Raw genomic sequence first — 26650 nt, 5'->3', positions numbered from 1 at the left:
TCCAACTCAATGTGTTTGTTGATAAAGTTCAGGTTGAAATGCCATGCTTCTAGGAATTCTCGTGTGTGTCTCTGTTTGGCTTGTCCTAGGATGATGTGTTGTCCCAGTCAAAGTGGTGTCCTTCCTCATCTGTATGTAAGGATACTAGTGAGAGTGGGTCATGTCGTTTTGTAGCTAGTTGATGTTCCTGTATTCTGGTGGCTAGTTTTCTGCCTGTTTGTCCAATGTAGTGTTTGTTACAGTTCTTGCATGGTTTTTTGTAAATAACGTTAGTTTTGCTTGTGGTCTGTTTAGGGTCTTTCAAGTTCATTAGCTGCTGTCTCAGTGTGTTGGTGGGTTGGTGGGCTACCATGATGCCAAGGGGTCTGACATCCAGAAACTCTAGCCATTCTCCCCTACATCAATGACATCTCGGAAATGACTGTCACACTACTCAGACTGACTCTGTCTCACTAGTATCCTCACATACCGATGAGGAAGGACACCACTTCGACTGGGACAACACATCCAATCCTCGGACAAGCCAAACAGAGACACACACGAGAATTCCTAGAAGCATGGCATTCCAACCTGAACTCTATCAACAAACACATCGAGTTGGACCCTATTTACCACCCACTGAGAAAAAGAACAGGAAATGACATCACCACAGGAAATGACATCACCAACCCAAAGAAACACAAACATATAAATAGAAAGCAGGAATCATCAGCAGTGCTTAGTCCGGAGGCTCACTGAAGATGTTACCTAGTATGGTAATTATTTTTGTGGGTTGTTCCATCAAACAATGTTGTCATTCCACATCGTCCAGAGGAGCCCAACATCAGGAGGTGTTGGTACCTTGGGCCATGTTTAATTGGAGCTTTTTGTCAGCTCCAGACCTACGTGCCATTAATCCCCAGGCTTCTCACATCCAAGTTGGCCCACTGCCCAGGGTTCATTCATCTTAATCACTGTGACGAAGTCAGAGTAGGTCATTATTTAGAAATGAAACTGGAAAACTTGAAAACAAGTCTTTATACCTTTGGCCAAGTTGCTGCTAGTCATGTTGACGCTGTTTTGCCGGCTGTCAGCTGTAAAATGATCCTGTTTTTTTTGGAGATCTTTGAAAAGGAGCTTGTTTTTCTTTCTAACACTGGTATAGGTTGATAAAGAACTTTATCCTCCATTCTAATGTTACAATGAGAGATCAATAAAGCGCAGATCAAAACATGCATGTTCCAGCAGTAAAATTGGTGGAAATCCAGGGGAAACATTAACGTGGTTCATTCCAACCTCCTCTTCTTCCCAGGGTCATTACCAACTTTGAAGGATCCAGGGCTGCCATTAGCCATGAACTGCAGCATGTTACAGGTTGCTCAGTTTAATAGAATCCAGTAGTGCAGATGTAGGAAACCCAAAATAAAGCAGAGAAAACCCTGATGAAAATTGAAATAACTCTACAGAGGCTGATACCCTGTCACCAAGTCACCCTTTATTTACATGTGCGTAGTACTTGACACTGGTTTGACTTCCTCCGAGCTAGCTCTCAGAGTGAACAGAACCTCTGACATTCCTGTTTATATCTGTCAGCCAGGGCTCCTTGATTGGACCAGGTTAACTGCGTCAGTCAGGGAACTCTTATGAGGTCCACCTGGCTGATGTCATTACAATTGGGAGTAGGAGAAGGTGTGGTCCAGGTAGTTAATGGAAACTGTAGGTTTGTAGTAGGCGTCCACCCACTCAGTACCCTCTCCCTGTCTTCACCTATTCCCAATCCACCGCCCTGCTCCCACTCTCCCCTTTATCTGCAGCTCCTCCTCCCCCCCAATCCTGAAGAAGGGTTATACCTGAAACATCAGCTTCTGCACCTCCTAATGCTGCCTGGCTTGCTGTGTTCTTCCAGACCCAGGTAAGGGTGGCAGATTTCCTTAAAGGACATTAGAGAACCAGATGGGCTTTTCCTGACAATGAATTCATGGTCATCGTTAGACTCTCAATTCCAGCTTTTTATTACATTTGAATTCTACCATGGCAGGATTTGAACCTGGCTCCCTGGAGTATCACATAGGTCTCTGGATTCATAGCCCAGCAATAATGCCACTAGGCCATTGCTTCCCCTCAAATAACTGTCTGGGTCTCACCACTGACCTTCCTGTGTACTCACCCATTGTTGAGGCAATGCGGAGCCATAGTTTACCATGGTAAGACTTCTCTTCATTATCAACATGAGGAGGATGGCAAAGTCAGTGACTGCTGTGATATTTGCACACAACCCATCTGCAAACATCCAGTCACTACAGGCACTAAGCACTCTCTGTGCAGATCTTTCAGAAGTTCCCCTCTAACTCTTGCTTGTTTCCTGCCTTTAGTCAGGAAAAAAATATCCATCTGAATTCTCCAAATCTTTCAGTGTGTTGCAATAACATAAATCCCTTGAATGATTAACGAGCACAGAGAAACTTGGCTGACCCTGCACAGACATGTAAGATCTTCTCAAGAAGTATGGCATTCAAAGTGAATAGTCTTTGTAGGAAATTGAATTGTCGGAGAGAAAACTCAGTTGTCTGAGAAGTTGTTTTCTGAAATAAAGCTAATAATTTGTCTCAGTTAAATATCCAATTGGGATGAGAGTGCTTCGGATACTCTTGACCGATAGATGCATTGGACGTGAACTGTGAACTTATTGGGTTAGAAGTCACTAACTGACAGTCTTAAATCACTTCAGAGGCAACTCAGCTAGCATCCATTAGACTATTTGTGGATTAGCACTGATTGTTTAACTGTGTTGTGATGCCAATGTCACAGAGGCCCAGGCTAACGTTCATGAGTTCAAATCCTGCTACAGATGCTAGTGGAATTTTAGTCTCAGTGAATCTATTTGGAACTCGAGTCATAAGAGATCTACAGCACAGAAAAAGGCCCTTTGGCCCATTGCATCCACCCTTTTTAAAAACAAGCACTTAGCCAACAGCCTTGTATTCCTTGGCATTGTGAGTGCACATCTCAATACTTCCTAAGACTGATGAGGATTTCTGTCTCTAACCCCCTTACAGGCAGTGAGTTTCAGATTCCCACCATCCTCTGAGTGAAAATATTTCTCCTCACATCCCCTCTAAACTCCTCTCTCCTGATGAAGAGCTTATGCCCGAAACATTGACTCTCCTGCTCCTCGGATGCTGCCTGATCGGCTGTGCTTTTCCAGCACCACACTCTTCACTCTGAAACTCTATGCCTCAATTAATAAAGGCAAGTATCCCATTTGCCTTCTTAGACCTTTTATCCATCTTCGCTGATACCCTGACGAATTGGTGGACATGCACACCCAAGCCCCTCGGATTCTCAGTGCTTCCCAGGGCCCTAGTGTACACTTGTCTGTTGGACCTGCCTGACTGTACCACCTCATGTTTATTGACATTTAAAACTGAAAGCTCGTCTCAGTTTTGGTGACCCTGTAAGTATCATTGCATGATAAAAAAAAAACAACTGAAAGGAAATCTGCTATCTTAACCTGGTCTGGCTGATATATAGGGGCGTAGATAGGAAGAAACCTTTTCCCTCAGTAGAGAGATCAATAACCAAGGGGTATAAGGTCAAAGGCAGTAGGTTTATAGAATCCCTAGAGTGTGGAAATCCCAGGCCTTTCGGCCCAACAAATCCACACCAATTCTCTGAAGGGTAACCCACCCAGATCCATTCCCCTACCTTATTATCCTATAGTTTACCCCTGACTAACCTAAATACCCCTGAACACTACAGGCAATTTAGCATGGACAATTCACCCACATCTGTGGGTCGTGAGAGGAAACTGGAGCACCCGGAGGAAACCCACACAGGCAGTCACCTGAGACTGGGATCAAACCCAGGTCCCTCGGACTGAGGCAGCAGTGCTAACCACTGAACCACCATGCCACCCCACAGCTTTTGTTTCACTCAGAGGGAAGTGTGTATTTGGAACATACTGCCTGAGAGGGTGGTAGAGGTTGGAATCACTGTAAGAAATATATCAATGATTTCTTGAAACACTGTAGAATACAAGGCTATGAGTCAAGAGTTGGAAAGGGAGATGTGAGCAGATAGGTGTTTGATAACCAGCACATACACGATGGACCAAAGAACCTTTATTCATGCCGTGAGACTCAATCACAGCAATGTAAATGACTCTTAACTGCCTTGCGGACAGGTCTAGAAGCTGCTCAGCTCAAGGGCAATTAGGGATAGATAATAAAAACTGGCCTTTGCCAGGGATACCCACATCCAATGAAAATGTTTTTAAAAGCACTCTCCACCTCATGGTCCACACTTCGCTACTCGAAGTAAGTACTAGTTTCTTGAAAACATCATTAAAACAATGTTTACATTTGCTTTGGGAGTGTGTAGAATTATCATTTACAACGCAAGGATAATTAGTAATTATTAATCTCTTTCAAAACAAGTCCTTCAACCAAAAATGTTTGAGAAGTGTCATACTAGCAGTCAGGCCTGTATGGGTTATAAAATCTTTGTGAAGTGTTTGTCATTTTACAATGCAAGGTGGGTGAAAGATTCAAGATGGCCTCACTGTCCATATATTTCTAAAATAATTTAGAAACCACTAGTATTGTACTAAACTGAGAACCAGGGGATGCTTCTGAGACAAATTAGTGCATTGAAAACACAACTTCCTGACTTCTGCTTTTCTTCCAAGATCAGTGTGATCTCCACAGGATTGCTAAACCCAAAGATTTCTCAATCCATCCTCGAAGAGCATTTTGAACTCGTAAATGCGGTTAGATTTACAGATCGAGATGGTATAGGTGCCAAGTTAGGGCATCATTTTCCATATGAAGATACAAGGGAAAATGTCTTTTTGACTTTTCACATCCGTTTGTCTTTACTGTGTTTATAGGGAAATAAAATTATTTAATTTCAAGAATCTGAATTTCGGTTTATGAGAGAGCATGTTTGACATTATCGCTACACCAACAAAGCCTTTTCAGAATGTGAACGCAGTTAAATCTCCCTTTGTTTTTCCCTGCTTCAAAAACAATATCATTGTTTCTGGTCTCTCTACATAACCCTGGAAACATTCAGGTGAATCACGTCTGCTCCATATCCAAAATTGGGCATTCTCATTGTAACTTAGACTCCCTTCTCTGGCTGACTTCTCAGTGCTGTTTACTTCCAGTGAATTGTCAATAATCAATGTTTCCTGCATACTTTGAGCTGTTTTGATACAATTTCACCCAACCTTCCTGACGCACCCCCATCCATCACCCTCCAGAACCCCATTGGAAAGCACGGTGCCAATTGCCCTCTGTCGGACATGTCAAGGTTAATTGACAAGAGCTCTGTAGGGCAGTTATGGACTGGCAACACTTGACCAGGTGCAGGGCTGGGCCTCAAAGCAGGTTTCAGTGCCAGGAACTTTGCAATGCCCTGGCAGGGGTCAGCATTTCCAGCAGTGGCAAATGGAGAACACCACAAGTGGGTGCTACAGCAATGTAGCAAGGCGAGTGTGGGAAATCTCGCTAAGGTCTCCCTCTCCTTGGCCCTTGGCAATATTGACACTAAGCTGATCGCTGATCAAGTTGAACTCAGAGAGAAACAGAGTGAGAGAGGGCAAGAGGGGGAAGGAAGAAAAGGAGCGAGAGATGGAGAGGAAGAAAGGGAGATTGAGGGGGACAGGGGAAGGAGACTGAGGGAGGGGAGGAAGGAAAGGTGGAGAGACAGGCAAAGAGTTACAGAGAGAAGGAGAAAGAGAGTAGCAGAGAGTGGGAGAAGGGCAAAACTGTAGAGAGTGAGAGTTAAAGTAAGTCACAGTGGGACAGGCAGGGAAAGTTGGCACAGAATGATCACTAGGAGAAAGTGAGGACTGCAGATGCTGGAGATCAGAGCTGAAAATGTGTTGCTGGAAAAGCGCAGCAGAATGATCACACCAAGATGTCGAAATGAAAGACAAACTGAGAAGGATATTTTATCAGCGTTCCCCCACACAATCCTCTCCCTTTCAGCCGGAAAATAAATTAAAATCAACAGCAAAAACAAACCGCCCCACCCAGGAGTAAGCTAGGTCCTGCTCAGAATAAGCCCTTTTTCTGGGAAGCAGGTAATGTCAGACTGAATTCTAACTGCTGCTCACCTTGACAGCAACAGGAAGGCCAATTCATGATCAATGTGTAAACAGGTGAGTCAGTTGAGGTTAATGTCAGCACAAGGACAGGAATGAGAAGGGCTGAAAAGTAACCATGGTAACATAGACAACAGAGGGAGTGAGCCAAAGGAATGTTAAAGCACCATAACTTTGCACAAACAGCTACAATGCGAAAACGATGGGTGTGATACACATTAAACTGGGTATTGACGATACATCTCAAATCAAGGCACATACATCGTGTTTTCTCACTATTTGCATTCCAAACTAAAAGGCTTATCGCAAAACTTCCAGTGTCGACCACGACGAAAATAAATTATTCAAACAAATTGGGAGGAAGAGTAGGCATTCAGCTTGCTGTGCCATTTGGTAAGTTCTTATCTGATCCAACTGTGACCTCAAACCCACATTCTATCTATCCATTAAAGATAGACTTCTTTATTGGTAAGGAACCTGTCTACCTCTACCTTAAAAGTATTCGCTGACTTTACCCCTGGGGAAGAAAGTATAATAGCCCTTACATTCCTCTGACAGAAAAGCATTCGTCTCATCTCTTGTCCTAATGGGAGACCCGTCATTTGTAAACTGTGCCCCCGGTTCAAGATTCTCCCACAAGAGGAGATATCCAATCAGCACCCAACCTGGTAGGGTCCCCTCTGAATCTGATCTGTTTTAATAAGATCACCTCTCACTGTTTGGGGAGGTAGGCTGGCTCAGTGGTTAGCACTGCTGCCTCACAGCGCCAGGGACCTGGGTTCGATTCCAGCCTTGGGCGATTGTCTATGTAGAATTTGCATATTCTCCCTGTGTCTGTGCAGGATTCCTCCGGCTGCTCCGATTTCCTCTCACAGTCCAACAATGTGCAGGTTAGGTGAATTGGCCATGGGAAGTGCAACATTATAGAGTTGGGGTGGGGGTGCTGATCTGGATGGGATGCTGTTCAGAGGGTTAGTATGGACTTGATGGGTGGGATGGCCTGTGTTCTACGATTCTTTGAAATTCCAATGGATACAGGCCCAGCCTATCCAAACTGTGAGGAGATTTCTTCTCCCAGAGAAAGTCAGTGTCTGGAAATCTCTATCCCAGAGAGTCTTGGAGGCAAGATCACCAAAAACATTGAAAGAAGAGGGAGACAGATATTTGAAATACTCTTGAGTTTGGGGGTGGGGGGAAGACTATGTTAAGCTGATATGAAAACAGAGTTGAGGCCTGAAGTTATCAGCTATGATCTTGTTGAGTGTTGGGACAGGCTTGAGGGGCTGAATGGCCAACTCTTGTTCCTATTTCTTATGCCTTTATATGACTTTTTTATTGTAAGATCGCAGGAATTGAGCAGTGTAGAATTATGTCAGAGAGCCATAGAGATGTACAGCGTGGAAACAGACCCTTCAATCCAACTCATCCATGCCAACCAGATATCCTAAATTAATCCAGTCCTATTTGCCAGCACTTGGCCCATGTCCCTCTAAACCCTTCCTATTCACGTACCCATCCAGATGCCATTTAAATGTTGTAACTAAAGTAGCCTCCACCACTTCCTTTGACAGCTCATTCCATATATGCACCACCCTCTGCGTGAAAAAGACACCCCTTAGGTTTCTTTTAAATCTTTCCCCTCTCACCTTATACCTATGCCCTCTAGTTTTGGACACACTTATCTTCGGGAAAAGACTATACATCCTATCCATGCCCCTCATGATTTTATAAACCTCTATAAGGTCACCCCTCAGCCTCCAACACTCCAGGGAAAACAACCCCAGCCTATTCACCCTCTCCCTATAAGCTCAAATTCTCCAATCCTGGCAACATCCTTGTAAATCTTTTCTGAACCCTTTCAAGTTTCACAACATCCTTCCTACAGGAGGGAGACCAGAATTGTACAGCCTAACCAATGTCCTGTACAGCTGCAACATGACCTCCCAACTCCTATACTCAATACTCTGACCGATAAAAGAAAGCATACCAAATGCCTTCTTCGCTATCCTATCTACCTGTGACTCCACTTTTAAGGAGCTATGAACCTGCACTCCAAGGTCTCTTTGTTCAGCAACACTCCCCAGGACCTTACTATTAAGTGTATAAGTCCTGCTCTGATTTGCCTTTCCAAAATGCAGCACCTCACAATTATCTAAATTAAACTCCATCTGCCACTCCTCAGCCCATTGGCCCATCTGATCAAGATCCCGTTGTAGTCTGAGGTAACCTTCTTCACTGTCCATTGCACCTCCAATTTTGGTGTCATCTGCAAACTTAGTAACTACACTTCCTATGTTCACATCCAAATCATTTACATGTCTCTAAATATGAATGTAACCACCAGTTTATGAGAGCACTTTGGGTTATTACCTTTCCTGGATTGCACAGGAATCTCTCAAAAGTAAGGGTCTTGACTGCTGCAGAAATACAGGCAGCAAAACCCCACAATAACTGGGAGGGTGGGAAATGCACAACAGGGGGCAGCAAAATGAATCTTTCCCCTGCAGTCTAACCTACTTCATCAGGCTGGAGCTCATAGGATCATCCAGTTCAACACGCATACACACGCGCACACACACACAGTCACTCACTCACACACACTCACTCACTCACACACACACACACTTTCACACAAACACTCACACACACTCACTCACACTCACACATACGCTCACGCACACACACTCACTCACACACACTCACACTTTCACACAAACACAAACACTCACACATACACACACTCACACATACTCACTCTCACGCACACACTTACACTTTCACACACACACACTTTTGCACACACACACACTCACTCACACACTCACTTTCACACACACTCACATACACACACACACTTTCACACACACACACACTCATACACACACACACTTTCACACACACACACTCAGTCACTCACACACTCACTCACTCACACTCACTCACTCACACACACTCACACTTTCACACACACACACACTCACACATACACACACACTCACACTCACACACACTCACTCACACACACTCACACTTTCACACAAACACACACACACTCACGCACACACACTCACTCACTCACACACACTAACACTTCCACACAAACACACACTCACACATACACACACAATCACTCACTCACTCACACATACTCACTCACACACACACTCACCCACTCTCACACACACACTCACACTTTCACACACACACACATACACACTTTCACACACTCACACAAACACATACACACACCCACTCACACACACACTCACTCACACACTCACATACACACACACACACACTTTCACACATACACACTCATACATACACACACACTTTCACACACACACACAGTCACTCACACACACTCACTCACTCACACACACTCACTCACTCGCTCACTGACATTCACACACACACAAAAACGCACACACTTTCACGCACACATACTCATACTCACACACAGATACAATACACACTCTCACACACACACACATAAACACACTCATGCAAACACACACACATACTCAATACACAAACACTTTTGCGCACTCACACACAGACACAACAAACACACAGACACAAACACAAACAAACACACTTACAAACACACAAACATAAACACACATACATTCACACACACACATACAAACACAAACACACACACGCACACACACTGGTAAGACTGAGCTGATCTCTGCAATTTTAAGTGACAGATAACATCTGAATGAGTAAATTTCCCATTATCAGGAGTTACCACTGTTGTTAGCAATCACCTCATTCACGGGACACTCTCTTTCAAGGTTACTCAAGTTGATTTCCAGGTGCCCGATCCTCTTGATTTGTGAAACTCTGAGAGCTCAGAGAGATTCTCGGGGAGCACGACCCAAACGCACAGACACTCAGAAACAAATCGGCATCTCGTGCATGGATACACTACCACCCCAAAAGCTTCCTTCAGCACATTAATGATTCAAACTTTGAAATCAAACAGTTTATTAATGACACCAAGTTGTGTGGACTGGGAAACTGAGGAAGACTGCACCAGATTACAGGAGGGACTTTAGCAAACTTGTTGAAATAATTGATAAATGAGATTAATACAGATAAATGTGAGGTGGTTCATTTTGGAATGGAGAACAATAGAACATTATTTAAATGGAGAGAAACTGCAGAACGCTGCAATACAAGAGGATGTGGGAGGGGGACTTGTGCACAAACACAGAAAGCTAGCAGCCAGGGGTAGCAGGTAATCAGGAAGGGCTAATGGAACGTTGGCTCTTATTTCAAGGGGGTTGGAGTATGAAAGTAGGGACGCCTTATTGCAACTATACAAGGTGCTGGTGAGACCACATCTGGAGTAATGTGAACAGGTTTGGTCCCCTTATTGAGGTGAACATCAACTTGTAAATCCCTTCAAAATATGCTGGTGGCAGGCAAGAAGAATAGGAGAGACTCCTGATCACCGCCGTCGCAAATTCACCTGCACCTCCACACACATCATTTACTGTATCCGCTGCACCCGATGTGGTCTCCTCTACATTGGGGAGACAGGCCGCCTACTTGCGGAATGTTTCAGGGAACACCTCTGGGACACCCGGACCAACCAACCCAACCGCCCCGTGGCTGAACACTTTAACTCCCCCTCCCACTCCACCAAGGACATGCAGGTCCTTGGCCTCCTCCATCGCCAGACTCTGGCAACATGACGCCTGGAGGAAGAGCACCTCATCTTCCGCCTAGGAACCCTCCAACCACAAGGGATGAATGTAGATTTCTCCAGCTTCCTCGTTTCCCCTCCCCCCACCTAATCTCAGTCCCAACCCTTGGATTCAGCACCGCCCTCTTGACCTGCAATCTTCTTCCCGACCTCTCCGCCCCCACCCCCTCTCCGGCCTATCACCCTCACCCTCACTTCCTTCCACCTATCGTATTCCCAGCGCCCCTCCCCCAAATTCCCTCCCCCCCTAACTTTTATCTCAGCCCGTTTGGCACACCAGCCTCATTCCTGAAGATGGGCTTATGCCCGAAACGTCGATTCTTCTGCTCCTCAGATGTTGCCTGGCCTGCTGTGTTTTTCCAGCACCACACTTCTCAACTCGAGACTCCTGATCAGTCTTGAAAGAAATTTGGTGATTCCACCATTACTGTCTGTAACAGAATGTTCAGGAGCTGGTAGCAAAGGTGAGGGAAGGCATTGAGCCGGGCAGCTCAAACAGTTGTGTTGGGACGTAGATTTGCCAGGACTTGTCATTCAGAAATACTCCACACATCTCTTTCTCCCATTAAAGTGGACAACCTCACACTTTTTTCCCCAACATTACCTTTCATTTTCCATAACTTTTCCCTTCACTGATTCCGATTAAATCCACCTGAAATCTTCCTCACTACACAAATTTCCAATTAGCTTTGGATAATACGCAAATATGGAAATGTTACATTTCCTACCCATCTCTAAATCATTGATAAGTATTGCCAACAGCTGGGGCCTAAGAACCAGCGCATGAAGGTGATGGAGGGCAGTTAAGCAGTCAAAAGGACCTTCCCTGAAAGGGTATGCTGGGGGAAAGGAGATCTCTTGGAAACCAGACAAACATGTGAATCTTGGGCTTAATTCCATATCAATACTGTGTCTTCCATTTTTAATCGTAACTTCCTTGCATGTTTCTAATGACTTGATGTCAGTGGAATAAAGAATAAAGAATAAAGAATCCTTGGGCCATTTGTGTGTCAAAATCTGATGTTACATTTCCATAGCTCCAGACAACAACACACATGTATATCCGGTGGCTCAGAGGACAGCACAGGGCCTCAGTGGTTAGCACTGCTGCCTCACAGCGCCAGGGACCCAAGTTCAATTCCAGCCTCAGGCTGTGTGGAGTTTGCACTTTCTCCCCGTATCTGCGTGGGTTTCCTCCGGGTGCTCCAGTTTCCTCCCACAATCCAAAGATGTGCAGGTCGGGTGAATTGGCCATGCTAAATTGCCCATAGTGTTCAGGGATGTGGAGGTTAGGTGCATTAGTCAGGGGTAGAAAGTAGAATAACAGGGTAGGGAGATGCATTTGGGTGGAATACTCTTCGGAGGGTTGTTGTGAACTTGTTGGGCTGAAGGGCCTGTTTCCACATTGTAGGGATTCTATGATTTAAATGATGTGTCACCACAACAACTCTGACTCCATGTGGGGTTGGTTAGCTTAGTTAACCGGTCAAGACCAGACCGTTCTTGTTCCAGCCGGCCTAGCTTCAGGATCCACCTCCTGACCCTGAGGTCATGGTGCTGTGGGTTGGCCCACCTTCCAGGAGAGACCTCAAGAAGAAAACACTCAAAGGACAAAATAACATCTGTGGGAATGAGAAGTGATGACATCCCATCGCAAAGTTAAAGATGTAACAGCTCCTAAACCGGGAAGGAGGGGTGAGAGAAGGGCAGAGCCAAAGGGGAGATGACGGACAAGGATCAGTGACAGATGGGATGATGGTGTGAGGTAAAAGGGAAATGGCAATTGGACAAGTAAGAGAGTGTTTATATGAGGTAAAGTTGGAGAAATAACACCTCATCTTTCACTTAGGCATATTACAGCATTCCCCAATGAAGATGCTAATTTCCTGCTCCCATTTATTCGAGGGGAAAGGGGAATAGGCAATTGTCACTAACACTTCCTCAAGCCCCATCTTCTCTTTCTGCATTTGGTCAATTTCCATCCAATTTCACTTTCATCTCAAGTGACAGGCAGTGTGACATTTTTAACCATGAAAGGCGCTCTATAAATGCACAATGTTGCCTTTGTTGTTATAGTGAAGCTTTTCTGAAGTCTGTCGTTTCTGAAAGATTTCCTATAAAACCATCTGTTATTCTGGCCAAATTGAACCCTCAGGCAATGAGGTGTGCTGGGTCAGTGCGAGGGCAGATGCTATCTTTACAGAGTTCTAGAGCTGTAAAAACAGTCCAGTTCAGTGTGAATCTAAAATTGACACGCAACCTTTTCGACTTGAGGCTATGGGAAATCTGGAGTTCAGTCCTGAAAGAGTGTGAATGTTAGACCACCACTGTAAATTCGGTTAAGATTGATAGCTGCTTTGTTGGGTAAGGAGACCAACAGGTTGTTTCCCCTTTTCGAGGACCAGATAATCTCAGAATACAGGGTCACACCGCAGGGCATAATCTCAGAATACAGGGTCACACTGCAGGGCATAATCTCAGAATACAGGGTCAAACCAGAGGGGATAATCTCAGAATACAGGGTCACACCAGAGGACATAGTCTCAGAATACAGGGTCATACCAGAGGGGATAATCTCAGAATACAGGGTAACACCACAGGGCATAATCTCAAAATACAGGGTAATACCAAGGGGATAATCTCAGAATACAGGGTCACACCAGAGGGTATAATCTCAGAATACAGGGTAACACCGCAGGGCATAATCTCAAAATACAGGGTAACACCAGAGGGGATAATCTCAGAATACAGGGTCACACCAGAATGCATAATCTCAGAATACAGGGTCACACTGCAGGGCATAATCTCAGAATAAAGGGTCACATCAGAGGGCATAATCTCAGAATACAGGGTAACACCACAGAGCATAATCTCAGAATACAGAGTAACACCAGAGGGGATAATCTCAGAATACAGGGTAACACCACAGAGAATAATCTCAGAATACAGGGTCACACCAGACAGTATAATCTCAAAATATAGGGTCACACCACAGGGCATAATCTCAGAATACAGAGTCACACCACAGGGCATAATCTCATAATACAGGGTCACACCAGAGGGTATAATCTCAGAATACAGGGTAACACCGCAGGGCATAATCTCAAAATACAGGGTAACACCAGAGGGGATAATCTCAGAATACAGGGTCACACCAGAATGCATAATCTCAGAATACAGGGTCACACTGCAGGGCATAATCTCAGAATAAAGGGTCACATCAGAGGGCATAATCTCAGAATACAGGGTAACACCACAGAGCATAATCTCAGAATACAGAGTAACACCAGAGGGGATAATCTCAGAATACAGGGTAACACCACAGAGAATAATCTCAGAATACAGGGTCACACCAGACAGTATAATCTCAAAATATAGGGTCACACCACAGGGCATAATATCAGAATACAGAGTCACACCACAGGGCATAATCTCAGAATACAGGGTCACATCAGAGGGCATAATCTCAGAATACAGGGTCACACCAGAGGGCAAAATATCAGAATACAGGGTCACACCAGAGGGCATAATCTCAGAATACACGGTCACACCAGACAGTATAATCTCAAAATATAGGGTCACACCACAGGGAATAATCTCGGAATACAGGGTAACACCAGAGGGCATAATCTCAGAATACAGGGTAACACCAGAGGGCATAATCTCAGAATACAGGGTCACACCGCAGGGCATAATCTCAGAATATAGGGTCATACCCCAGGGGATAATCTTCGTATACAGGGTCACACCACAGGCCATAATCTCAGAATACAGGGTCACACCAGACGAAGTGGTGGAGGCTGGTACAATTACAATATTCAAATGGCATCTGGATGAGTATATGAATGGGAAGGGTTTTAAAGGGAAATGGGCCAAATGCTGGCAAATAGGATTAGATTTACTTAGGATATCCGATCAGCCTGGGCAAATTGGACTGAAGGGTCTGTTACCATGTTGTTATATCTTTCTAACTCCGGCATTTTGAACTTTCTCCCTGTTCAACCTGCTTCCGCTGAGGTGCACCTTCTCGAGAGAGGAATTCAAACACAGAACGAATGCAAGCACGGGGCAAAAGGAGTGACTCAGCGATCGCCAGGCATCCTCTCTATTTTTAAAAGTTATCAGGGATCCAAAAGTGGTCCTTGACTCACTTACTGGCCTTTCAATCCAGTTGAAAGTGAATTAGTCACCGTTCCTTTTTCTACAGAAACTGCTGGATATTTCCAGGATATTATTTTATCTTTCTCTCTCTCTTCAAAAATCATTAGGGTAAATACGTAGAAAAGTACTTTTGATTGACCAGGAAATTTATTGGGTTTCAGGGGAATTCCACCCCCTGCTGGGGGTTACTAAGAGGTGCCATTGTCTTCGCTTTCTGTATAAAGGCTGCTCTCAGTTCGCCTGTTGCTGTACACTCCTCATCAGGAGACGGTCAGGATGAGGACTCTCCCTGTCCTGTGCTGTGTGGTACTGATGGTTCTCTGCATGTCCTCGCTGGGTGAGACTTACGTTAAGAAATTAAGAGGTGAGTCGTGGTGCATTTGAATGTCTGGCGTTAGTGTAGAGACTAAATTTGTCCCACTCTCTGCAATACAGGTGTAAGTGACTCAAGTGATCCTTAACATTGCATTGGAGCCACAGATTTAGATTGAGATGATCACACTGCGTTTCCATTCGGTGCGGCTCCGTTTTAAAGAGTTTTGCTTTGTTTTTATTCGTAATTGTTGGGAGTGTGGTGCCCATCCGTTTAATTTAATGGGAATCCCTTGTTGAACCCACTAATACCCACTGCCCTATCCCATCCTCTTGCTAATGGGAGCGGGACTGAGGTTAAGAGCTATGAGGCTTCCTGACTCTTACTTCTGAGATACAACAACCTGCATTCAGATAGCACCTGGAACAGGGTAAAGCGTCACACCACAGGGGTGTTATTCAGCTCAACCCACACCAACCCCCGCCCCCACCCCCACCTCGTCCAACAGCCACATGCGGAGGTAGTGTGTAGGACAAGCAAACTGGTTGGACAAGCAGGTTTAAGGAGCTTCTTAAGGGTTGACATAGAAACAGTGCGGGATGAGACCATTCAGCCCATTGACTTCATGCTGAGTCTCAATCCTACAGAAGACAGTTTGGATCAGTTAGGATTATACTCGCTGGAGTTCAGACAAATGAGGTTGGGATCGCATATAATATTCTAACAGGATATTATAGACCAGGTAAACACAGGAAGGGTGTTCCCAGTGACCGGGGAGTCTAGAAGCAGGGGTCACAGTCTAAGGATGCGGGGAAGACCCCTTAGGACTGAGATGAGGAGAAATGTCTCCACCCAGAGAGTGGGGAGCCTGTGGAATTCTCTGTCACAGAGCAGGTTTTCAGGAAGGAGTTCGATAAAGTTCTTCGAGCAAGCAGGATCAAAGGCAGGGGTGAAAGTGGAAGCAAGGAACTGAGTTGGACAATCAGCCATAACTACAATGAATGGAGGAGCAGGCTTGAAGGGCCGAATGGTCTCCTCCTGCTCCCGTTTTCTCTGTATCAGTCAGTCCCATTCCTCCTGACATATTCCTGTAATCCCTGAGAGCATATTTCCCTCAAGCCCCCACTTAATTTTCTTTAAAAAGCACGCACCCTCTTCATCGCCCTCATGGACAACGTGTTCCTGACCACTGACTACTTGCTCCATTCGTCCTACATTCACTTCCTTGAAACATTGAATTCTGTTTCCCCCCCCCCCCCCACCACAACTGTGGGAGTCACAAGAGACAGAGCTGGAGAGAGGGAAGAGTATGGGAGCTGTCAGTAACTGAAGGCAGAGCCAGCAATGGTGGAGCTATTAAAATCAGACGTGCACAAGGCACAAGCTTAGAGGAGACCAGATACCTAAAGAGTTGGCATCCAAGTTCAACAGCTGGAGGTACTGTGTGCATTTCTAGTTACCCTCCTATAGGAAGGATATTATTAACTTGGAGAGGATGCTGGAAAGACTTATCTGGATGTTACCCGCACTGGAGGGTTTGAGTTATAAGGATAGGCTGGGACTTGTTTCCCTGGAGCATCTGAGGTTGAGGAGCGACCTTACAGAGGTTTATAAAGTCATGAGGGACATAGATAAGGTGAATTACCGAGGTCTTTCCCCTTGAGTAAGGGTTCTCAAAACTAGAGGGCATCTTTTTTGCAGTGAGAAGGGAAAGATGCAAAAGAGGCCTGAGGGAGATCTTTTCCATACAGAGGATGGTGCATACATGGAATAAGTTGCCAGTGGGAGTAATAGAGATAGGTACAGTTACAACATTTGAAAGGTATCTGGATGGTTATGTCAATAGGAAAGGTGTAGAGGGATATGGGGCACATGCAGGCAAATGGGACTAGTTCAGTTCAAGAAACCTGGTTAGTATGGACGAGTTAGACCAAAGGGTCAGTTTCTGTGCTGTATGACTCTGAATAGACTGTTGGCCTTTATTTCAAAGGAAATGGAGTATAAAACAGAGAGGTTGCAGTCCCTTTATCTAAAGACAGATTCACTGGCATTGACTGGTAGAGCAGCCCCAATGGGCTGAATGGCCTGCTTTGGCTCCTGCAAGTGAATGGTTAATTTTTACATTCCACCAATGGCAGAGAGTTTCCTGGTCAGACAGGGACATGTGATACCTACAGTTCCTGAGCCCTGTTAAAGGACACCACAGGCATGCACCATCAGCAAGGGTCTCCCTCATCACAACCAGGGAAGGACCATTCACAGTGTGGCCTGTTAACCAGTCTCTACGTACCAACTTACACATTACAAATAGGCCATTCGGTCCTCCAGCATGCTGTACAGAGCGTTGGTCAGGCTACAGCTGGAGTACATTGTGCAGTTCGGGTCACCTCACTACAGGAAGCATGTGATGGCACTAGAGGGGGTACAGAGGAGGTTCACCAGGGTGTTGCCTGCGATGGAGAAATTGAGCTATGAGGAGAGACTAGATGGGCTTGAGGGAGAAGCTTGAGGGGGGACATATTTGAGGTGTACAAGATTGAGGGATATGAATAGACTAGACAACAAGGGGGCTAGACAACAAGGGGGCATAGTTTTAGGGGAAGGGGCAGGAGATTCAGAGGGGATTTGGTGAAAAACCCTTTTCACTCCGTGGGTGAGGGGAATCTGGAATGCACTGCCTCGGAAGGTAGTGGAGGCTGGAAACCTTACAATGTGTAAAAAATATTTGGATAGGTACGTTGCATATCACAATGTTCAAGGATATGGGACAAGTGCAGGAAATTAGGATTAGTGCACTTTTAGTGACGATTATATTGGTGCAGACTCGATGGGCCACCTTGTAGGAATCTGTAATCTATTCCATAAAGTCATGACTGATCTGATTGTATTCCTGATTACTTTCCACCCCTTTGTCTTTTCAGGAAAGATTCTAAAGACTTCCTGAGATAAAATAAAAATGCATCTCCTCTGCCTTTCCAGTGATTTTCAAACAGTGATCCCTCGTTCTAGATTCTCACAGAAAGGGAGATCCTCTCTCAAACCTACTCTGTCAAAACTCCCTCGGAACATTATGTTTCATTCAACTCACTTCCTTCTATATTCCAGCAGCCTAGGCTGTCCAACACTTCACCACATGAAGACAGCCTCAAGTTCTATGTATTAGTCAAATGAACCTCTTGAACTGCTTCAACACATTTATATCCCTCCATAAATAAACTGACTTATGCTGTCCACACTTCTCCACTTATGGTCTCACATCTCCCGTATAACCTCTCTGCTTCTGTCTTCTTCATTACTGAAAGTGCTGGAGATGCTCAGCAGGTCTGCATGGTGGCACAGTGGTTACCACTGCTGCCTCACAGCACCAGAGACCTGGGTTCAATTCCTGCCTCAGGCAACTGTCTGTGTGGAGTTTGCACATTCTCCCTGTGTCTGTGTGGGTTTCCCGTGGGTGCTTTGGTTTCCTCCCACAGTCCAAAGATGTGCAGGGTAGGGGAATGGGTCTGGGTGGGTTGCTCTTCGGAGGGTTGGTGTGGACTTGTTGGGCCGAAGGGCCTGTTTCCACACTGTAAGCAATCTAATCTAATCTGTGGAAAGAAAGCTCATTTAACGTTATGAGTCTTCTGAATTTCAGTTCCGAACAAGAGTCTTACTAGACTTTAGAATCCCTACAGTGTGGAGTTTGCACATTCTCCCCATGTCTGTGTAGGTTTACTCTGGTTTCCTCCCACAATAACAAAGATGTGCAGGTTAGGTGAATTGGCCATGCTAAATTGTTCAGGGATGTATAGGATAGGTACATTAGTCAGAGGTAAATATAGAACAATAGGGTAGGGGAATGGGTCTGGGTGGGTTACTCGTTGGAGGGTCAGTGTGGACTTGTTGGGCCAAATGACCTCTTTCCACACTGTAGGGATTCTATGATTCTTCTGGGATTGGACCTTACCCCATCCCCTCGGAGTTGTTGCTCTGTCTCTGACCCAGTGAGTTTACAGTGTAGCATCCCATTGTCCAATCCTCATTTGGAAGCTCAGACTACAATGGTGGTTAACCAACAAACCTGGCTGAGCCCTAGTAGAAAAGACATTTCTGGGTGCAGTTTTCATGCAAATGTTGCATCAACCACAAGATGTTCTAACTTGTTTCTTCTGTACTAAAATAATACTTATAAACCACTTTAACTTTTGTGCTTATGTGCGGTTAGCGGGCCTGTCAGTCAAATTGCCATGAATAATTACCATGGTAATCAGATATCAGACCCCTGAGCCAACCAGGTTTGAGGCTTGTCAAACCAAGGCAAATCATGGAGACCTTTTGGCCCATCATGGTCGGATATGTCAAATACTGAGTTGCATTGCCCTGCCCTATCCTGTGTTTTTCCTTTTTCAAGCATTTGCCCAACTTTGAAATGTACTGTTGGTCTCCAGCAAACCCCCCCTCACCCCCCACCAACCAACCCCCCCCCCCCCCCCCCCCACACACACACACACACACACCATCATGGGGCACTGGCATCAGGTCAGGGGTAAAAAGGAGCTGTTGCACTGGGGCGGGCTTCACTTGATCTGTGCTGGGACCAGTGTCTAGTAAATCGAATACCTAAGGCTGGGATTTAACTTAAAGGACAAAGAGGGACGTCAGGCAAGGGAAAACATTGGCTTGAAACCAAAAAGATGCATGGCTTTAGCGGGTGGCTATTTTGATATTAATACCCAGAGTGGAACAGGAAGGGAGAGAGTGTACAAATATGAAAACAAGGAACAAATAGGATCAAAAGGGGAAAGAATGGTAAAAAGGTAAAATTAAATACTCTTTAATCAAGCGCATGTTGTAATCGGAACAAATTGACAGCATAAATAGAGGTTAATGGGTGTGGTCTTATAACCATAATGGTTACACTGAGATCAGAGCTGTGAACTAAATATTCAGAGGTATTTGACTTTTTGGGAGAACAGGCAGAAAGGGAAAGGTGGTAAGATAGTTTTGTTATTTCCAGAGATGGAATAAATACAATAGGAAAAAAATAGTTTTGGATCAGCTGATTTCCCAGAGGTTTCCTCCCACAATAACAAAGATGTGCAGGTTAGGTGAATTGGCCATGATGAATTGTTTAGGGCCTTGTAGGGCCTCCCACCCAACCACCTCCTCTAACCTTAAAGACCAGGGACATATCAGGTAAGCGTCTCTTCGTTTTTACTTTGTGATAAGGGGACTAGCAGGGACGGTAGTGCAGGGAGAGTGATGTTCCTTCTGCAAGATGTTTGAGGTGAGGGACGCCATTCGTGTCCCATCCAAGTACATCTGCAAGAAGTGCACCCAACTCTCGCTCCTCCAAGACCATGTTAGGGAACTGGATGAACTTCGGATCATTCAGGAGGCAGAGGCTGTGTTGGATAAGAGTTACAGGGAAGTAGTTACTCCTAGGCATGAAGAAAGCTGGGTGACTGTTCGAAGGGGGAGAAAACAGTCAGTGGAGGGATCCCCTATGGTTGTTCCCCTGAAAAACATGTATACCAGGGGTATGCAGTGGGACAGCGAGTGGTGGTTGATGGAAAATATTCAGCCTGGAGTCCGGTTACTACTGGTGTGCCACAAGGGTCTGTTTTGGGACCACTACTGTTTGTCATTTTTGTAAATGACTTAGACGCAGGCATAGGTGGATGGATTAGTAAATTTGCAGACAACACTAACGTCAGTGGACAGTGTGGAAGAATGTTACAGGTTGCAGGGGGACTTGGATAAACTACAGAATTGGGCTGAAAGGTGGCAAATAGAGTTCAATGCAGCTAAATGTGAGGTGATGTACTTTGGGAAGAATAACAGGAAGGCAGAGTACTGGATCAATGGAAAGATTCTTGGTAGTGTGGATGTGCAGAGGGATCTTGGAAACCATGTACATAGATTCCTGAAAGTTGCCACCAGGTTGATAGTGCTGTTAAGAAGGCATACGGTGTGTTAGGTTTCATTGGCAGAGGGATTGAGTTCCAGAGCCACAATATCATGCTGCAACTATACAAAACGCTGGTGCGGCCACACTTGGAATATTGTGTACAGTTCTGGTCCCCATATTTCCGGAAGGATGTGGAAGCATTGGAAAAGGTGCAGAGGAGATTTACCAGGATGTTGCTTGATCTGGAGGGAAGGCCTTATGAGGAAAAGCTAAGAGACTTGAACCTGTTCTCATTGTCAAGAAGAAGATGAGGAGGGTATTTGATAGAGACATACAAGATGATCAGAGAATTAGATAGGGTAGACAGTGAAAGTATTTTTCCCAGGACGATGACGTCAGCGTGTACGAGGGTGCATAACTACAACTTGAGGGGTGATAGATTTAAGGCAGATGTCAGAGGCAGGTTCTTTACACAGAGAGTGGTAAGGGCGTGGAATGCCCTACCTGCTAATGTAGTCAACTCAGCCACATTAGGGAAATTTAAATAATCCTTTGATAAGCATATGGATGATTTTGGGATAGTGTCGGGGGACGAGCTAAGAATAGTTCACAGGTCAGCACAACATCGAGGGCCGAAGGGCCTGCTCTGCGCTGCATTGTTCTATCCTTCTATGTTCTATGATGTAAAATCCTCCGGGTAAAGGTGAGGAATAACAGGGAAAAGACAATCCTATAAACCCTTATCAGGAGCTACACTGTAGGACAGAGAATAAATCGGGAGATAACAAAGGCGTGTAAAACAACAACTATATTAATCCTGGACAGTTTTAATGTTCACGTAGGTTAGCAAAGTCAACTTGGTACAGGTAACTTTGAGGAAGAATTGAGTGTATTCAGGTATTTTCCTAGAACAAGGTTACGCATCCAACTAGGGGTCAGACAATTTTAGACCTGGTAATGTGGTAATGAAGCAGGTTTAACAATTCATCTAAGTAAAAGATCCCCTAGGGAACATTGACTATAAGAAGGTAAAATACAGCATTCAATTTGAGAGTGAGAAACTTGAGTCAGAAACAACTATCCAACTATATATAACTGTACAACTACATATAAGCAAGTTATGTAAATAAATGTAATTGTGTAGGGATATGGGCAGAGCTGCCTACAGTAGTTTGGAAAGGGAGGCAGAAGAGAAGACCAAGGATGTTTATGAAAATAGTTTCTGACTCTCAGCAAAGATATACCCCAGTGTGGAAGAAGGGGATAAAGTGGAAAATGTGAGATCACGTACTTTGGCAGGAAGAGTAGAAGAGGTGAATATTATTTAAATAGAGAGAGACTGAAAAGAGATACAGCATAATGTTATTTATGGTCTTTGTGCACAAATCACAAACATCTAACGTTCAAGTTCAGCAGATAAAAGAGAAGGCATATGCTGGCAGTTATTTCAAAGGGAATTGAGTATAAATTAGGTAAGTCTTGTTAAAACTATGCACTATACTTGTTAGACCACACCTAGACCACTGTCAACAGTTTTAATTCCTTTATGTGAGGGAAGATATACCGGCATTGGAAACAGTTCACTGGGTTGATTCCAGGATGTTCTCATCAGGAGAAATTGAGTAGTTTGGGCTTGTACTCTTTAGTGTTCAGAAGAATGAGAGGAGACTTTATGAAAACATCCAAAACTCTTCAGAGACTTGACAGAGGATAGGTTGTTTCCCCTTGTGGGAGAGTCTAGGACTAGAGGGTACAATTTCAGAATAAAGGAGTTGTCCACTTAACACAGATGAGGAGAGATTTCTTCTGATAGAGGGTAGGGAATTCTTCACTCCAGAAGGCTATCGAGGCTGGATCATTTAAGTATATTCATGGCTGAGAGAGATATATTGTTAATTGGTTAGGGAATTAAGAGTTATGGGGGAAAGGAAGGAAGTGGAATTGATGATCAAGTCAGCCATGATCTGTTTGCGGGGAAGAACAGACTTGATGGGCAATGACCTAGTTGTGTGTCACACCTAATGGTCTAAGTGTCTCATCCAGCTCCTGCCGACATTTTGCCCACAGTTGGCAGCTTTTCCTGCACAGGATGGTAGCTGCCCAGGGGAGGGACATGGGTAGGTTTGGGATCCCCCCAAACCAATGCTTTTCCAAGATCAAACCCCCTTTATGTCCACTGGTCTCTCTCAGACCCGCTTTCCAAGCCACCCTCTCCCACTCACTCCAGCTCAAGCCAAACCCGCTCTGGTCGACCAGACCGGCCTATAACACAGCCTCCATCAGCTCCTCTTCTGCGGACAGTGTTTGTAGTCTCAGTAGTTCGCCATTGTTGGGGCATCAGGCCCAGTCTTTGAAGATGGGCCTTCTTCCCAAATTGAGTCAGACCACACACTACTTTCTCATGGGTTGAGGGTGTGGTGCTGGAAAAGCACAGCAGATCGGGCAGCATCCGAGGAGCAGGAGAATCGACATTTCGCACATAAAGCCCTTCATCAGGAATACAGTAGGGTTGAAATCAACCAGGAGCAAGTGAGGACTGCCGATGCTGGAGAGCAGTAGGGTTGAAATCCTTTTGCCCGAAACGTCGATTCTCCTGCTCCTCGGATGCTGCCTGACCTGCTGTGCTTTTCTAGCATCCCACTCTTGACCTGCAGCATTCTGCAGTCCTCGCTTTCTCCTAGGCTTTCTCATGGGGGTGTGGTTGGGGAGGGGTTGGGGTCTCTGCAGGGAATGAGGGTGCTCCGTAAATATAGCCCTTGGGTTCGAATCCCTCCGCAGGAGCTGCCAGAATAACTCTCGAGGTGAAAATCCAGTCTTAGTGACAGTGATCATGAAACATCCAGATTGTGGTAAAAATCCCACTGGGTTGAGGGGTGCTTTTTAGGGAGTGCAGTCTGCTGTCTTTACCTGGTCTGGTCTGTACCTGCAGTGGACTCCAGACCTCAATGAGGTTGACCTTTAAATGCTCTTAAGCCATTCAGTGGCAGCCAAGAATATTGGTCCCCACCACCTTCACAAGGACAACAGGGAACAAATACTGGCCAGGCATTACTTAAACTATTTAAAAATCCTTTGTGGGAAGTTAAGATTCTGCTGCTACACATTGTCACAACAACCAGATGAATAGTTATGGATGAGATTCGAACTGTCTACAGTAAATAACTATTTTAACTGTCTGGTCACAGAGCTCAGAGGGGAGTGCACAGACCAAAAGAACCATTTGGACGTGTAGCTCAGAATTAACTAAAGCCTTTAGCCCTCTCAACTCCCACCTTATCGGCAACGAAACAGCTATAGATTGATTAAAACCTTGCAAACACTCACACTGTTTACACTGCAAGGGTACAAAATAACACAAGGCACACAGGGTTTACATTTTAAATATTGATTGATCACTGAGAACTGTTTAAAGAATGTAGTCCCATTGTTACAGTACAGCAAACTGAACAATCCCGTTTTAGAACATAGAACAGTACAGGGCTCTTCGGCCCACGATGTTGTGCCGGGCAATTATCTTAAACTAAGATCCACCTAACCCACACACCCCTCAATTTACTGCCATCTATGTGTTTGTCCAGCAGTTGCTTAAATGTCCCTGACTACTACTACCGCTGGCAGTGCATTCCACACACCCACCACTCTCTGTGTAAAGAACCTACCTCTGACATCTCCCCCCAACCTTCATCCAGTCACCTTAAAATTATGACCCCTCGTGACAGCCATTTCTGCCCTGGGCAGAATTTTTAAAGTCAATTTTATCGAATTTATTTTCATAAAATAGATTTAGTAGGTACTCAAGGATGCTGGAGACAGCATCAAAACAAAATTGTAAACAAGTATGTTTGAGCTGTGGAGGTTTGGCATGGCTCTGTTGGTCACGGGCCCTGTTGGTCACGGGCCCTGTTGGTCACGGGTTCTGTTGGTCACGGGTTCTGTTGGACTTGAGCTCAGAGGTTCAAGGTCAACACTTCAGCGCCATTCTGAGGGGGTGCTGTCAACTGATGAGATGTTAAACTGAGGCGCCTTCTCTGCCTAACTGAGTGAAGATGTGGAGGTGCCAGTGTTGAACTGGGGTGGACAAAGTCAGAAGTCACGTGACACCATGTTTAAAGTTCAACAGGTTTATTTGAAATCGCAAGCTGTTGGAACGCTGGTCCCCTCATCAGGTGAAGTGGTACTTGAGTGAGCGCAGAAGGTCCCATTGACACTCTTTCAATAAAGAACTGGCTAATTCTCCCCAATGTTCTAACGAACGTTTATCCCTCCGTCAACACCACTAAAGACAGGCTGTCTGGCATCTGTGGGATCTTGCTGTGCACAAATTGATTTGCTGCATCTCCAATGTAACGATAATGATCACACTTTAAATTTTCTTCTTTGGCTGTAGAGTGTGTTGAGGTATCAAGCGATTGTGAGAAGCTGCTGTGTAAATGCAGATCTTGCTTTATTCAATAAAAACCCAAAGACCTCCCAGCGGACAACACTGGAAATCGGAAACAAAATCAGAAATTGCTGGAAAAGCTCAGCAAGTCTGGCAGCATCTGCGGAGAGAAATCAAAGTTAACATTTTTGGGTCGAGTGACCTTTCCTCAGAACTTGCTTTTTGTTCTTGCTTTACCCATTCGGACAGCTCTTCCACAGACACATGATGGGCCAAATGGCCTTCTCTTAACGCTGTAGGTCCCAAGGTGTCCATGTCTTACATTGGCGCACTGAATCCAGGTTAGCACCAGGGCGATTATTTTGTTGTGAAGTTGGATTCAATAAATCTGGTCATTTATGAACCAATAAAAGGTTTAATATTGTAATTGAGGACAGCAATATCATTGACATCCCTTTATAGAGGTCAGGTCCTGACCCCCCCAACTGGTCTGGCCTACGTGACCACAGTCTATGCTCTCAGTATTTATCTGTTTGGTGCTCTCTGCTGAATCACTCCACCGTGCCAACAATCACAGACTCTCACTGTGAGGGCCGGGCAATAAACACCGTCTTAGAAACTCGAGGACAAATTAAAGTCTATTTAATGGTGCCATGTATTTGATTCTAGTTGTGAACTGCCCTACAGTGTTCGTCCCTTGGGGGACTTGCTAAAAGGAGTTTGTCACAGCAGGAGGTGGGACACAAAATGGCCGCCTCTTCTTGCCCAGCCGGGAGCAGCCAAATGGTGACTGAAGGCCCAACTGAGGTCAGATACAATCCTGAATCTGACAGCAAGGCAGCTATCAGATGCAAGTTTATAATACAAATGACCAGAGACCAACAATATGTTTGACAGGGTGAACAAAAGGGCATTCCATCTGTTAAATTAGAAGATTAAGGAATGACATAATTAAGATGATTAAAGGAATTAATATTGTATTTGGGAGAAACAATTTTCTCTAATATTTGAAAGTGAGGAGTTTAGAGGGCTATGTAAATAGGGCTGGACAATGGGACTAACCTTGTAGCTCTCTCGGGAACCAGTACAGACATGATAGG

The 26650-nt window shown here is 45.0% G+C and overlaps 1 long non-coding RNA gene across 2 annotated transcripts in view; it reads left to right on the top strand.

The window, feature by feature from the left end:
• Positions 1-6130: 6130 nt before the first annotated feature.
• The window catches only part of LOC148137457 (uncharacterized), a 39444-nt gene continuing 18924 nt past the window's right edge, over positions 6131-26650 (top strand). The window contains exons 1-2 of one of the 2 annotated variants that reach the window (XR_015754269.1): positions 6131-6145; positions 15128-15330. This is a non-coding gene — a long non-coding RNA (uncharacterized LOC148137457). Of the gene's footprint in view, positions 6146-6466; positions 6482-15127; positions 15331-26650 lie in introns of those variants that run through there. The other variant, XR_015754270.1, reaches the window with a different exon arrangement.

Source organism: Chiloscyllium plagiosum, unplaced genomic scaffold, assembly GCF_037043375.1.
Source record: "Chiloscyllium plagiosum isolate Xiang-an unplaced genomic scaffold, Cpla_swu_hap1 HiC_scaffold_43, whole genome shotgun sequence".
Classification (NCBI taxonomy): Eukaryota; Metazoa; Chordata; class Chondrichthyes; order Orectolobiformes; family Hemiscylliidae; genus Chiloscyllium; species Chiloscyllium plagiosum.
Note: the sequence above shows the minus strand (reverse complement) of the source record. Positions and strands in the feature narration are given on the sequence as shown.